The 15031-nt window shown below is 39.4% G+C and overlaps 1 pseudogene; it reads right to left on the bottom strand.

Annotated features, from left to right (window-relative positions):
• Window positions 1-7455: 7455 nt before the first annotated feature.
• Window positions 7456-11845, bottom strand: LOC109449066 (inactive serine/threonine-protein kinase TEX14-like; annotated as a pseudogene).
• Between the last annotated feature and the right edge of the window lie 3186 nt (window positions 11846-15031).

Below are 15031 nucleotides of genomic sequence, written 5' to 3' on the forward strand. Positions count from 1 at the left end.
ATGGGTATGTTTTCTGTTTTGTTCCCTCCTCTAGCTCTAGTTTTTAGAATAATAACAAACACATATTGCAAACTTAGTATTTGCTGAAAGAATGAATTAATGAATAAGTAAATCCCCTGTTGTTTACTGTAAATATCCCTCTCCTCTGAATTCCTCTAGATGATGTTTATGAAAAAAAATTGTGCATTAGTTAAAATGTTAGCTGCAGCAGCCGATAAACCCCTAATGTCAGTAACTTGGCACAATAATTTATTTCTACAAGGCTCCCACAAGAAATCTAAATGAGTGCTTATGGTCATCTGGAAGCTCTACTCCAAGCAATGACTTGGAAATCTAGGCCCATTCTGCCAGTCTCTGTCATAAATGAGCACATTTGCATTAATGGAGCATTGTGAATTCAGTAAAACTTGCCTAAACTGTCTCTGTGTTATTCCAACAAGATTCTACTCCAAAGAGATCAGTGGAAATGATGCCCAGAGGCCAGCCTCATTGTTGAACCTGAACAAACTCCTGCTTGTGAAAGTGTCTTTAGCGATGCGTTAGTAGATTCTCTTCTTCTCTTGATTTTAGGCATATTTTTAAATAGTTTTTTTTTCTTTTTTCTTTCTATTTATTTATTTTTAAAATTAAAGTTTATTAGGGTGACAATTGTTAGCAAAGTTACATAGATTTCAGGTGTACAATTCTGTATTACCTCATCTATAAATCATATTGTGTGTTTACCACCCAGAGTCAGTTCTCCTTCCATCACCTTATATTTGATCCCCTTTATCCTTATCTACCATCTTCCTCCCCCCTTACCCTCTGGTAACCACTAAACTATTATCTGTGTCTATGAGTTTTTGTTTCTCATTTGTTTGTCTTGTTCTTTTGTTGTTTTCGGTTTATATACCACATATCAGTGAAATCATATGGTTCTTTGCTTTTTCTGTCTGAATTATTTCATTTAACATTATAATCTCAAGATCCATCCATATTGTCACAAATGGTCCTATATCATCTTTTCTTACCGCCGAATAGTATTCCATTGTGCACATATACCACAACTTCTTTATCCATTCATCTATCGAAGGACGTTTTGGTTGTTTCCATGTCTTGGCCACCGTAAATAAAGCTGCAGTGAACATTGGAGCACACGTGTCTTTATGGATAAATGTTTTCAGATATTTTGGATAGGTACCCAGGAGAGGGATTGCTGGGTCATATGGTAATTCTATTCGTAATTTTTTGAGGAACCTCCACACTGCCTTCCATAACGGCTGCACCAGTCTGCATTCCCACCAACAGTGTATGAGGGTTCCTTTTTCTCCACAGCCTGTCCAACACTTGTGACTATTTGTCTTGTTGATGATAACCATTCTAGCTGGGGTGAGGTGATATCTCATTGTGTTTTTTATTTGCATTTCTCTGATGATTAGTGATGTAGAGCATTTTTTCATATGTCTATTTGCCATTTGTATGTCCTCTTTGGAGACATGTCTCTTCAGGTCCTCTGCTCATTTTTCAATTGGGTTGTTTGTTTTTTGTTGTTGAGTTGCATGAGTTCCTTGTATATTTTGGATATTAGCCCCTTATTGGAGGTACTGTTTGCAAAAATCTTCTCCCATACAGTTGGTTGCCTCTTTATTTTGTAGATGGTTTCTTTTGCTGTGCAGAAGCTTTTAAGTTTGATATAGTCCCATTCATTTATTTTAGCTTTTACTTCCCTTACCTTTGGAGTCAAATTCATAAAATGCTCTTTGAACCCAAGGTCCGTAAGTTTAGTACCTATGTTTTCTTCTATGCAGTTTATTGTTTCAAGTCTTGTGCTTAACTATTTGATCCATTTTGAATTAACTTTGGTACATGATGACAGATAGCAGTTGTTTCATTCTTTTGCACGTGGTTATCCAGTTCTCCCAGCACCATGTATTGAAGAGGCTGTCTTTTCTCCATTGTATGTTTTTAGCTTCTTTGTCAAAAATTATCTGTCCATATTTATGTGGTTTTATTTCTGTGTTCTCAATTCTATTCCATTGGTCTATGTGTCTGTTTTCTGCCAATACCATGCTGTTTTGATTATTGTAGCCCTGTAGTACAAGCTAAAGTCAGGGAGTGTGATACCTCCAGTATAGTTCTTTTTTCTTAAGATTGCTTTGGCTATTCGGGGTCTTTTGTGGTTCCAAACAAATCTGATGATTTTTTGTTCTATTTCTTTAAAAAATGCCATTGGGATTTTGATGGAGATTGCATTAAACCTGTGTATTGCTTTGGGTACTATGGCCATTTTAACTATGTTGATTCTTCCAATCCATGAGAACGGAATGTCTTTCCATTTCTTTGTGTCTTCAATTTCTTTAAAAAATGTCTTGTAGTTTTCAGCATATAGATCTTTCATATCCTTGCTTAAGTTTATTCCTAGGTAATTTATTCTTTTTGCTGCAATTACAACAGGAATTGGGTTTTTTAAATTTCTTTTTCTGAGATTTCATTGTTAATGTATAGGAATGCAGTGGACTTTTGTACGTTGATTTTGTAGCCGGCAACTTTACTGTATTTGTTTATTGTTTCTAATAGCTTTTTGGTGGAGTTTTTAGGGTTTTCTATATATAGCATCATGTCATCTGCAAAGAGTGACAATTTAACTTCTTCATTCCCAATTTGGATGCCTTTTATTTCTTTCTCTTGCCTGATTGCTCTGGCAAGGACTTCCAACACTATGTTGAAAAGCAGAGGTGATAGGGGACAGCCCTGTTGTGTTCCTGAACGTAGAGCAAAGGGCTTCAGTTTTTCACCATTAATTGTGAGATTAGCTGAGGGCTTGTCATATATGGCCTTTATAATGTTAAGGTATTTTCCTTCTATCCCTACTTCATTAAGTGTTTTAATCAGAAATGGATGTTGTATCTTGTCAATGATTTTTCTGCATCAATTAATCTAATCATATGATTTTTGTCCTTTATTTTGTTTATGTGATGTATCACATTGATGGATTTGCATATGTTAAACCATGCTTGTGCCCCGGGGATGAACCCCACTTGGTCATGATGAATAATCTTTTTAATGCATTGTTGCATTCGATTGCTAGAATTTTGTTTAGGAATTTTGCACCTGTATTCATCAGAGATATTGGTCCGTAGTTTTCTTTTTTTGTGTTGTCCTTACCAGGTTTTGATATCAGGGTAATGTTGGCCTCATAAAATGACTTAGGGAGTACTGTCTCTTCTTCAATTTTTTGGAAGAGTTTGAGCAAGGTTGGTATTAGGTCCTCTTTGAAGGTTTGGTAGAATTCACTAGTGAAGCCATCTGGTCCCGGACTTTTGCTTTTGGGAAGGTTTTGGATGACTGATTCAATTTCGTTACTGGTGATCGGTCTGTTTAGATTTTCCAGTTCTTCATGGTTCAGCCTTGGAAGGCTATATGTTTCTAAGAACTTGTCCATTTCTTCTAGGTTATTGAATTTGGTGGCATATAGTCCTTCATAGTATTCTTGGATGATCCTTTGTATTTCTGTGTTGTCCGTGATAACTTCCACTTTTTCGTTTCTGATTTTGTTAATTAGTGTCTTCTCTCTTTTTATCTTAGTGAGTCTAGCCAAGGGTTTGTCAATTTTGTTAATCTTTTCAAAGAACCAGCTCTTTGTCACATTAATTTTTTCTATTGTCTTTTTGTTCTCTATTTCATGTAGTTCTGTTCTGATTTTTGTTATTTCCTTTCTTCTGCTGACCTTGGGTTTCATTTGTTCTTCTTTCTCTAGTTCTTTAAGGTGTAACGTGAGGTTATTTATTTGGGATTTTTCTTGTTTCTTGAGATAGGGCTGTAATGAGATAAATTTCCCTCTTAGAACTGCTTTCGCTGCATCCCAAAAATTTTGGTAGAATATATTTTCATTGTCATTTATTTTTATGTATCTTTTGATCTCTCCTTTAATTTCTTCTTTGACCCGGTCGTTCTTTAAAGGTATGTTGTTTAATCTCCATGTATTTGTGGTTTTTCCTGCTTTCTTTTTGCTGTTGATATCCAATTTCAAAGCCTTGTGATCAGAGAATATGCATGGTATGATTTCAATCTTCTTAAATTTGCTGAAGTTAGTTTTATGTCCCAATATATGGTCTATCCTTGAGAATGTTCTGTGTACACTAGAAAAAATAATGTATAGTCTGATGTTTTAGGATGAAGTGCTCTATAAATGTCAATTATGTCCATTTCATCTAATGTGTCATTTAGGGCTGCTGTTTCATTATTTTCTGTTTGGATGAGCTATCCATAGCTGTCAATGATGTATTTAAGTCCCCTAGTATATTTGTGTTTTGGTCAATCTCTCCCTTTAGTTCTGTTAGTAGTTGCTTGGTATATTTCGGTGCTCCCTGATTGGGGCATAAATATTGATGACTGTTATGTCTTCTTGTTGTATAGTCCCCTTTACCATTATGAAATGTCCATCTTTGTCTCTTGTTATCTTTTTCACCCTGAAGTCTGTTTTATCTGATATCATTGTGGCTACACCTGATTTTCTCTGGATACCATTTACTTAGAGTGTCAATTTCCACCCTTTCACTTTGAGTCTATGCTTATCTTTGTAGCTGAGATGAGTCTCTTGGAGACAGTATATGGTTGGGTTTAGTTTTTTGATCCAATCTGCTACTCTGCCTTCTTATTGGTGAGTTCAGTCCATTTACATTTAGGGTGATTATTGATATGTGAGGATTTCCTGTCATTTTATCTTTAGTTTTCTGGTAAGGCTGTGTCTCCATTGTTTCCTTGCCTTTTTGTTGTTGTCTATTATTTCTGTGTGGTGGTATTCTATGATGTTTCCCTCTGTTTCTTCTTTTATTACAGTATATATTTTAGTTCTGGATTTTTTTTTTTTTGAGTGGTTACCCTTAATTTTATGTAAAAGAAAGTTTGATATTTAGACTATTCCATTTTCTTCAACACGCTTACTTTCTCCATTCCTATATTCCGGTTCAGGCCTTGACTCTCCCCCTTTTTTTGTTTTGGTTGCCACAAATTGTCCCTGTTGATGGTGGTCGAATAGCCTCCTTTAGTATTTCTTGTAGTGCAGGTCGTGTATTAGAAAATTCCCTCAGCTTCTGTATGTCTGGAAAGTTCTTCATTCCTCCTTCATATCTAAAGGATATCTTTGCTGGATATATTATTCTTGGCTCATAATTTCTCTCTTTCAATAGTTTGAATATTTGGTTCCACTCCCTCCTGGCTTGTAGAGTTTCTGCTGAAAAATCTGATGATAATCTAATGGGCTTTGCTTTGTAGGTTACCGTCTTGCTTTCCCTGGCTGCCTTGAGGATTCTTTCTTTGTCATTGATTTTAGACAGCTTCAATACAATGTACCTTGGAGAAGGCCTGTTGGGATTGAGGTAATTAGGTGTTCTATTTGCTTCTTGAATTCGAGGATCCAGTTCTGTCCACAAATTTGGGAAGTTGTCATCAACAATTTGTTTGAATATATTCTCTGTTCCCTTCGCTCTTTCTTTTCCTTCTGGTATGCCCATTATTCTTATATTGCTCTTTCCGATGGAGTCGGAAAGTTCTTGTAGAGTTCTTTCATTTCTTTTAAGTCTCAAGTCTCTTTCTTCTTCCATCTGTGTAATTTCCAGGTTTCTATCTTCAATGTCACTGATTCTTTGCTCCATTTGGTCAACTCTACTACCTAAGCTGGTTATTTCATTCTTAATTTCTTCTATTGAGTTCTTAATCTCCAGAAATTCTATTTGGTTCTTTTTTAAAATTTCAATCTCTTTCCTAAAATGCTCATGTTGTTCTTTGATTGTGTTTCGGAGTTCATTAAATTGCCTTTCTGTGTTTTCTTGCATCTCGTTGAGTTTTTTCAGAACTGCAATCTTGAATTCTATGTTATTTAAGTCATATATTTCCATATCTTTAAGTTCCTTTTTGGAGACTTTTCACTTTCTTTCTGAGCTGTCTTGTTGCCTTGGTTATTCATGGCAATTACTGATTTATTATTTCTCTTCCTAGACATCTACAGGAGTGGCTTCTGCAACTGGTTGATAGGAAGAGGTCTTTCTTTAGCATTCCAGTGGGTGTTGGTAGAATGTTTTATTTTCTCTCCGACTGCAGCCTTTTCTTCTCTCTCACACTGTAGTGTTATGTTTTCTCTGCACTATTCCACCTTCTCACACAATGAGGGGATTCCCTGGAAGGCAGGCTTCTCCTCTATTAACAGTTCGCCTGGTTCATAGGGCTCCGTGTCTGTGTCGGGATGTGGAGAGCTTTTGAAGTTCCAAAACTCTTCCTGCACCAGATTCAGAGCCTGTGTATTTTAGCAGTTCTGTTTACTCCTGCAGGGATCCGCCCAAATTGGTGGGGACAGGGGTGGGGTGGGTTCTGAGAATTGGTCCAGAGCAATGGTGGCGACCACCACCATAGCCGGTCCTACTTCCATAGCTCCTTCCCCTTTGCTGGAACTAGTTGGGCTGCAAATCTGTGTCTGCGGACCACAGTTGTCAGAACTACAAATATTCTGTTCTCATCTGACACTGCTACTGTTCCACTTCTAGCACTGGGCAGGTGGGGGCAGAGCGAGCTCTGGGAGGGTAGGGAAGGGGCGGCTAGTCTCAGTGCCTAAGGCTTCCATTCTCTGCTCAGCAGTGAGGGCTTAAACCACCGTTTTCATCCTTCTTCCCTCAGTCTTTGCTCTGAGCTCTCTGTTGTGAGTATTGGGTTCAGCCATTATAGGGTGTCCTCTCAGCCCTGTGGGCCATAAACGGAGCCCTAGCAGTCCGAGTTCTTCCCTCTCCCACAGCTGTGGTAGTTCTGGGATGCAGTGAGATCGGAGCACTGAGCTAGGTCTGCCTCCTGCACCCGTGAGGCTCGGTCTCCGCACTTCTCCCTTCCCTTGCGCACGATTTGCCCACCTTTTAGTGAATTCAGTGGTGAGCCTCTTCATCTTGTCTGTCTGTTGTGCAGGGAGTTCTTTGTGGAGTTATAGTTGTTCAATGTGTTGTAAATTCCAGGGGGGATTTCCAGAGCCCCACCTCACCCTTTAAATAGTTTTGAATTCCAGATGTCACAGTTTCAGAATTCAAGCTGTAAAATTGTTTTGCTTTCTCTATGTTCAATACCCAGAACCATTTTCAGTTTTTCTTTTTTTCTTTCTTTTTTTTTTAAAATAAATGGTGTTAAACTAAACATTTTATTATATAACAGGAGTAAAAGCTTTGGAAAATCTATTATCAACAAAACCAAAAGCCATTCTGGGTACATGAGAAATTTCTGCAATCAAAACTACCTTTCACTTTTCAGAAATATGACTGAAAACAAACAGTTATATGTACTGCAAACAGAAAGGTCCAAGTCTTTGTCTATTGTGGCAGCTGAACCAAGTAAGTTAGGCAACCACTGCCCTGGTGGTGACTGAAGCAGAAAGGGAAGAAGGGAGCTTATAAACAGGATGCTTAAACTCAGGCCAGGAGTACATCTGTGATCTGGTTCTGGTCAGTCTGACAAGTCACTCTGATCCAGCACGATTATCTTGGATGGTTCTGACCAATCCAGTTGCTTCTAAAAACCAGGCTTTAGTTCCTCTTCTTCAGAAGTCCCTAAAAAGCTCTCCGATTCCCTTCTCTCTGATTTGATGCCTTCCTCCCCTTTTCCCTTCTTTTCACCAATTTCTTGATGCTTGATGTTTGTCTTCCTTGCAGAGCCCTTGGGGAGATCCTGTAGCTCTGTGCTGTCCTCAGGTGGCTGCAGCCATCTTTCCAGGTCCTCACTGAGAGTAGAGTGAGCTCTTTCTGTGTCCTCTTCTAAATCCTGAGTTTCTTTGATCCAAAGCATACTGCTATCTTCTTTTTTACTGTTGGTTTCTTGTTCTTCTAAATGACCTTGATCATTTGCAGTGATGCTTAGAGGACTTGCTGTGTATGAAGCCTGCTGCCCCTTCAGGTCCTCAATTTTGTACAGTAGCTACTGAGATGGTGGTGATATCTCGTCAGTGTGATGCTGTGAGATGGTTTTTACTAGTTCTTTCAGCAGACTGCTTCTCTGGATGGCATGGGATGATGTGTCAGGTGCCTTAGCACTTCTTGAGGAACCAGCCCCACTAAATGAAGACAATTTTTTGAGATCAGTCTGTCTTTAAGGGAGAGTTTCAAAGGAGGTAAGAAGGGAATCTAGGCTCTTTGCTTTCTCTCGGGCAGCTATAAATTTGTCAGACAGAGTTTGAATAGACTCTTGACTGTTCCAGCACAAGGTAGACCTTGTTTTAACCTGAAATGTGATACTTTCAAGGCAGTCTTTATAGAAACTGGCAGTTGAAGAAATCGACCCTGGGATGAGGGGAGTGTTGAAACTAGTAGGTCCGTGGTTTATTTTGAGTGTTTTGCATGAGACTTACTTAAAAGAACCACTTTGTTCATAGGAGATACTAGATAGTCTTGAATGTCTGTCAATGATATGTCTTTCTCTTTTAGTTCCTTTGGTGACTCCTTTAAGGCCTCCTCTTGTTCACCTTCAGTACTTTGATCAGGTCTCAATTCCAACATCTCAACATTCTTTCCAAGGCTTTTTCTCATTTGGACCTTTACTTCACTGGTAAATCTCCCAGGCCCAGGCTGTGTTCCATGCTGGTCATTGTCACGGTCACTGCTGTCTGTTTTGTCACACTTGCTGTTTCCTCTTGGCTTATATTTTTCCTGGGGTACTCTACAACACGATGGCAATCCATATTCTCAGGGTCCCTAATGGGGGTTGTGGCAGGGGATCAAGCTCGTTTTCAGCCTCATTCTCTAAAGTCAAACTACTCTGAGGATGCCAAGGAAGTACCGCCAGCTGCCCAGTAGCTGCTTTCTCTGCCATTTCTTTCACCTCCATTTTCCATTTTAAGTGTACCTTTCCATCATCTTCATTATTTCTTGACTTTGCATTATAGATTTCAGCAGCCACAGATTCCATACTGATCCTGGTAGAGCCCTTGACACTGCTGGATGCCACTGGAGGTCCCTGTGGGTGGTTTGACTCAGTGAAGAGTGCACTATTTAGCTGTGTCACTAGGGCTTGGGTCTTGGATTCTCTAGGCTTTCCCTGGCTGCTGGCATTTTGGTTCCTATATGTTTCCAAACTGTCGTTGGCTCCTTGACTGAGCTGAAATTGTTCACCTGTGCTCTGTTTTCCAGAGCCATAAAGAATTGGCAGCTCACTTGCGAGCTACAATCTGCCTCTCTGCAATCTGTAATCCACACTCCACCACGTCACTCCTCCAGTTTTTCTGATTTCACTTAATGTGTGGATAAGCAATAATACCAAGCACTTAGTTATGGATTTTAGGAGGCAAGAGTGTGCTGTACTAAATGAAACTCCTGAGTTCCCATCAATGAATTATGCTCAGTAACAAACAGCAACCAGGTTTGAGAATAGAGGCTGGGGTTTTAATTTGTCACCCAATCTCATACCTAAACAGAATCAAATGATTACTATTTATTTCAAATGCTAAGTGGGTAGGCCAGATGCTTGCACACAGGAAGAAGTATTATTATTATTTTATTTTTATTATTTTTTAAGATTTTATTGGGGAAGGGGAACAAGACTTTATTGGGGAACAGTGTGTACTTCCAGGCCTTTTTTTTCCCCCAAGTCAAGTTGTTGTCCTTTCAATCTTGGTTGTGGAGGGTGCCGTTCAGCTTCAAGTTGTTGTCCTTTCAGTCTTAGTTGTGGAGGGCGCAGCTCAGCTCCAGGTCCAGTTGCTGTTTCTAATTGCAGGGGGCACAGCCCACCATCCCTTGCGGGAGTCAACCCGGCAACATTGTGGTTGAGAGGACGCATTCCAACCAACTGAGCCATCCAAGAACTCAGCTCAAGATGCCCTGTTCAATCTTAGTTGCAGGGGGCGCTGCTCACCATCCCTTGCGGGACTTGAGGAGTTGAACTGGCAACCTTGTGGTTGAGAGCCCACTGGCCCATGTGGGAATCAAACTGGCAACCTTTGGAGTCAGGAGCATGGAGCTCTAACCGCCTGAGCAATCGGGCCGGCCAGGAAGAAGTATTTTTAAATGACAGCTTTTTGGTGACTATTAAACTATGTGGGAGTAAAATGTCAGGAGACTATTCATTCAAACAAATAGTAAACATTTTTAGGCATATTAACCATGGAAAAAGAGAGGAAAGACTTCTAATGAAAAAGTCACAAATCAAGTGTTAGATAAACATATTCAGTGGCCAAAGAAATACCAATTGCCTTAAATGGCACTGGGCAACCACGTAAAAGACCAGGCTTTTCTGAAGAAGGAGATTTGGTAATTCATACAGATACTTCATTGATTTTAATTCTTCATGAAAGGAATAACAATGCTAATGTTGTCTTTTCATTATGGATACACGGTAGTGCCAGAATCTCCGGTGCCTGAGTGTAGATGGTGCCAGCAACCATTTTTGTGCTCCTTCGCACATGCTTGAGGGCTCAAACACAATGTACCTCACTGATTTGACCACATGGTGACTAGAGTGAAACATTCCTTATGATTTGCCCTTCATGTGCTTCATTCAAGACTTATAGACCTAGAAGATCCAGAGATAAATAAAAGAAGGCCTCCCCTACAGAATCTTGTAGCCTAATAAGAGACAAACACATCAGTGACAAGTTGTGATATAAAGCAGAGGTGGAGACGGGTGCTAGACTCATGGAGTAGGTCTCAGGAAGCTTGTTCCCCCTGGACTGGGATGGGGTCCTGCCTTCCAGAAGTCTATTCTCATCATTGCATCCTAGTGCCTTGGAGGGGGTGTCAGGACAGAGAAACATTGCCTGCTCCTAGGGGCTGAAGAAATGCCTTCATTTCTTCTGACATTTTCAAGTAAAAGGAACCACTGAAGGGGTGACAGTAATGAGAATAGGAACTGTCCCCAGGTTTGCTAGCATTGGTTAGAACCTTCAGACTGAAACAGGGTTTCTGAACCATAGAACTATTGACACTTTGGGTTAGACAAGTCTTTGTTGTGCCACGTTGTCCTATACATTGTAGGATATTTAGCAGCATCCATGACCTCTACCCATTACGTGTTTCCCCCAAAATAAGACCTAGGTGGACCATCAGCTCTAATGCGTCTTTTGGAGCAAAAACTAATATGTGACATCATCTTATTTTAATATAAGACCAGGCCTTATGTAGTATAAGACCAGGTCTTACATTAATTTTTGCTCCAAAAGGTACATTAGAGCTGATGGTCCGGCTAGGTTTTATTTTTGGGGAAACACAGAAGTTGCCAGTAGTGGCTCCCTCACCCCTAGTTGTGGTAAAAAACAAACCAACAAACAAACAAACAAAAGAACTCTTCAGATGTTGCCAAATGTCCCTTAGGGGACAAAATCACCCCTGTTTGAAAACCACTCAACTAGAAGATATATCTTCTCTCTAGGCTCTTCCTCCCACTTCACGCATATTGAATATATTTACTTTCTCTAAGACACTTTCATTTTACACATTCATCTTAAATATTGAATAGTTTTCTCATGTTAAATATGATATAAAGTCAGGGAGTGTGTCTGCTTTAAAAAATAATGTGGTTTTATTTAACTACTGTCCTCACCGTGCTTTACATCTTTTGTGGGAGTCGCAATAAGAATTTTGTAATGAATGAATGTGGTAGTCGCAAAAATGGTTGCATATACTTCACCCATCCCTACATCCATACCCTTACAATACAACTTTGCATTCCTCCCATAAGGAGGTGGTCTACTTCCACACCCTTTGAATTTGGCCTGTCTTCACCACTTGCTTTGACTTATGGGATAGCAAATGGGGTATAAAAACAAACTTGAGGTGTTCCTTCACATTGGGACTTACTCTTTTGCTTCTTGGAACTCCTGAGGGCAACCTGCTGGAAGATGAGAGACCATGTAGAAAGAGGTTCTGTTATTGTCAAATGTCCCAGCCAGGGCCACTATAGACCAGCCAGGCCCAAGTGACCACCAACTGAATTTGATGCATGTATGGGTCCAATTGAAATCAGCTGAGCTCAGCCCAGATTAAAACTGCGTAGGTTAGGACTTCAAGATATGAATTTTGGGAGGCCACAGCCCAACCCATAACAACTGGGGAGAAATTTAACAGAAATGAGCTGAAAATGATGCCAAATTGATACTTGTTGCTAGACTCTCATATCTTCCTAAGGAATTGAAGTTTATGCTGAAAATAGAGGGCCTAGAGAAATCTTTAAATTATGGATGTGCTGTTATCCTATGTCACAGTTGTATTTTGAAGGAAGTGGAAAAGTGAGGATGGTAGCGTTAAGCGGTCCAGTAGGAGGCCAATTTCTTTGCAGTAAAGACCTGGACTCTCACTTTGGGCACAGAGAAGAGACGAGACATGAGGTATTTCAGGGATATTTTTGCTGTACGTGTGCTGTGGCTGTCAGTGAGCACCTGGAAGTTTTATTCAGTTCTGGACTTCACCCTTTCCTAGGGTGATAGACAAGGTGGGCACACACAGGTGAGCATGATTAGGAGGGAAAGTCTTGATAACAAGTCATACGGCTTAAGCTCGAGAGAAGGAAAATGCAGTGAGACTGATCACTGCTTTCAGTTCTTTGAAGGGTTGTCCTGTAGAAGGGGGATTAATTAAAGTTGGTCTTGTGTGGCCCAACAGAACTAGGACCATGGTGTTAAAACATCCCGCAGACAGCTTTCAGCTATAATATATGGGTTAAAATTCTTTAGTCAGAGCAATCCTAAGAGGGAACAGTCAGGAAGTTTTCTCCTGGTCCTAGGATTTCAAGTTCTGTTGTTAGCCGCAGAGAACTTTGTGTCAGGGCCTTGCAAAGTTTGTGACATTATATGACATTTATGTAAGTAAAACAACTTTCTGTCACTCACTCTGAACAGATTAGAAAGACAGGCTGCTACATCCCTAAATAGCAAGACACTCTTCTAATTGGTAAGTGAGTAAATGACATCAACATCCTTTTGTGTGCGTGTGAATTAACTGAAACAAAAGGAAATTAATACCCCCCCCCCAATCCACAAGATATCTAAAAGTAGTTTTATGTTTAAAACTTTGATTTCTTCTATTTTGTCCTTATAGTGTGTCCTACATAATTAGCTCCTTATCATGTGTTGCCCTATTTTCTAGTTATTTCAGTGTCAGAATTCATTAGTTTATAATTACTGTGTAATGCCAGAACGTGTAATTTTCTTTCCCTCTAATTGCTCTGTCTATTCTTTGTCTTTCCAACTAGATTATCTTTCATTTGAACAAGGACCAAAGACTGTATGCTTTTTATTAAAATGGCTTATGAAAGTGCTCTCAGGCTAATTTTGCTGGTGTAATAAACACCATGATTAAGACACAACAACCTTCAACCCTCCAATTATTTCACAAACAGAGGCAAATCATACCAAACCATATAGGTACATTTATTAAACTAACAAAGTAATGAACTTACCAATAATTTTTATAAAATGTCCTCTCTGCCCACATGAGTGCTGGGTACCATGAGGAATGGGGGGTATCCTAGGATCCACTTGTTTTTTTTAATAGTTCAGAGTCTAGCTTTGCAGACAGAACTAACACACAGCTTTATGGCAATATGAAAGAAATGATTGCAGTAGTAATTGGAGATGCTTTGAAAAATAAGTTAATTACAAAGGATGGAAAGACAAGACATATAGAATGCAGATAAAAAGAGAACTATAGGGCTGGAAACCTTTTGGAGTAAAAATGTAGTGTTGTGTATTGAATCATGTCCCCAAAAAGATATGTTCAAGTATTAACCACTGGAAACTGTAAATGTGACGTCATTTGGAAATAGGGTCCTTGCAGGTGTAATGAAACTAAATGAGATCATACTGGATTAGGATGGGTGCTAATCCAATGACTAGTGTCCTTATCAGAAGAAAGAAATTTGGGCACAGACACAAACAGGGAGAAAATGCCATGTGATGACGGAAGCAGAGATTAGAGGGATGCATTACCAAGCAAAGGAATGCCAGGATTACATCGACTGTCAGAAACCAGGATGGAGGCAGGAGCAGATTCTCCCTCACGTCCTCCAGAAAGTACCAACCATGGTGACACTTTGATTTCAGACTCTGGCCTCCAAACTGTGAGACAATACATTTCTGTTGTTTTAAGCCACCCAATTTGTGGTAATTTGTCATGGCAGCCTTAGGAAATGGATACACCTAGAGACATGTGGGGTGCATGTGGGGGCAGAGAGGAGACACACATAAATGAAATAGTCGGTGGGTGATGGGGAGGAAGGAGCAAGGCATGAGCTCGATTATGTAAGAACTTTCCAGAAATAATAGCATTGAATGTGGCCAATACTTTTCTATAACACTTACTACCTGCCACCACTATTATTAAAAAAAAAAAAAAAGCTTTACACAGGCTATCTCACTTAATTCTCACAATCGTTAAAGATAAGTGTTAATGCTATCATTATTTTACAGACAAGGAATCTGAGGATAGATGTTAAGTCATTTTCTCAAAGATACATAGCTAGTAAGTGGTGGAGCCAGAATTAGAACCTAGAACATTTCATCTCTTGTCTTTACCTGCCTTTAAAGTGGGCTGAAATGCAGGAATTAAGCCTTCCTTTGGGTAGACACCCTAAACCCTTTGTTTTCCCTTCCTCAAAGCCTTCTGTTACTTAAAATATTTTTTTGTCTGGTAGAATATTTATAACACCTTCTTTTGATGGTATAACAATTTGTTCTATAAGTATCTGTATCAGGATTATTTCCTCTCACCTTATTACATTTTGTTTTCAAAAAATGTCTGATAATAAGTTAGTTCCTCTCTGTGTTAGGTCACCCAGTCACCATAATTTTGCTGATTTCTTTACTCTTGTTGTCCAAAGAGTATGTTAATTGCCTCAGGAGTCATACTTTCCCCAGCATGGATATAATTAATTGAGAAGACAAGGCCTGGATAACCAAAGCAAAATCACTTCTTGTCATCCATAGTAATTCCCCCCTAAGGATTTTCCCAGAGTGTTTCTAATTAGAGGAGAATAAGCCAGCACATTAGATCCACCCAAATCTGACTGCCAAAAGTTTCTTTAAAGGGACTTAGTTTATTTC

This window comes from Rhinolophus sinicus, chromosome 2 (genome assembly GCF_057876585.1).
Source record: "Rhinolophus sinicus isolate RSI-liver-muscle chromosome 2, RSI-T2T, whole genome shotgun sequence".
NCBI classification, from domain to species: Eukaryota; Metazoa; Chordata; class Mammalia; order Chiroptera; family Rhinolophidae; genus Rhinolophus; species Rhinolophus sinicus.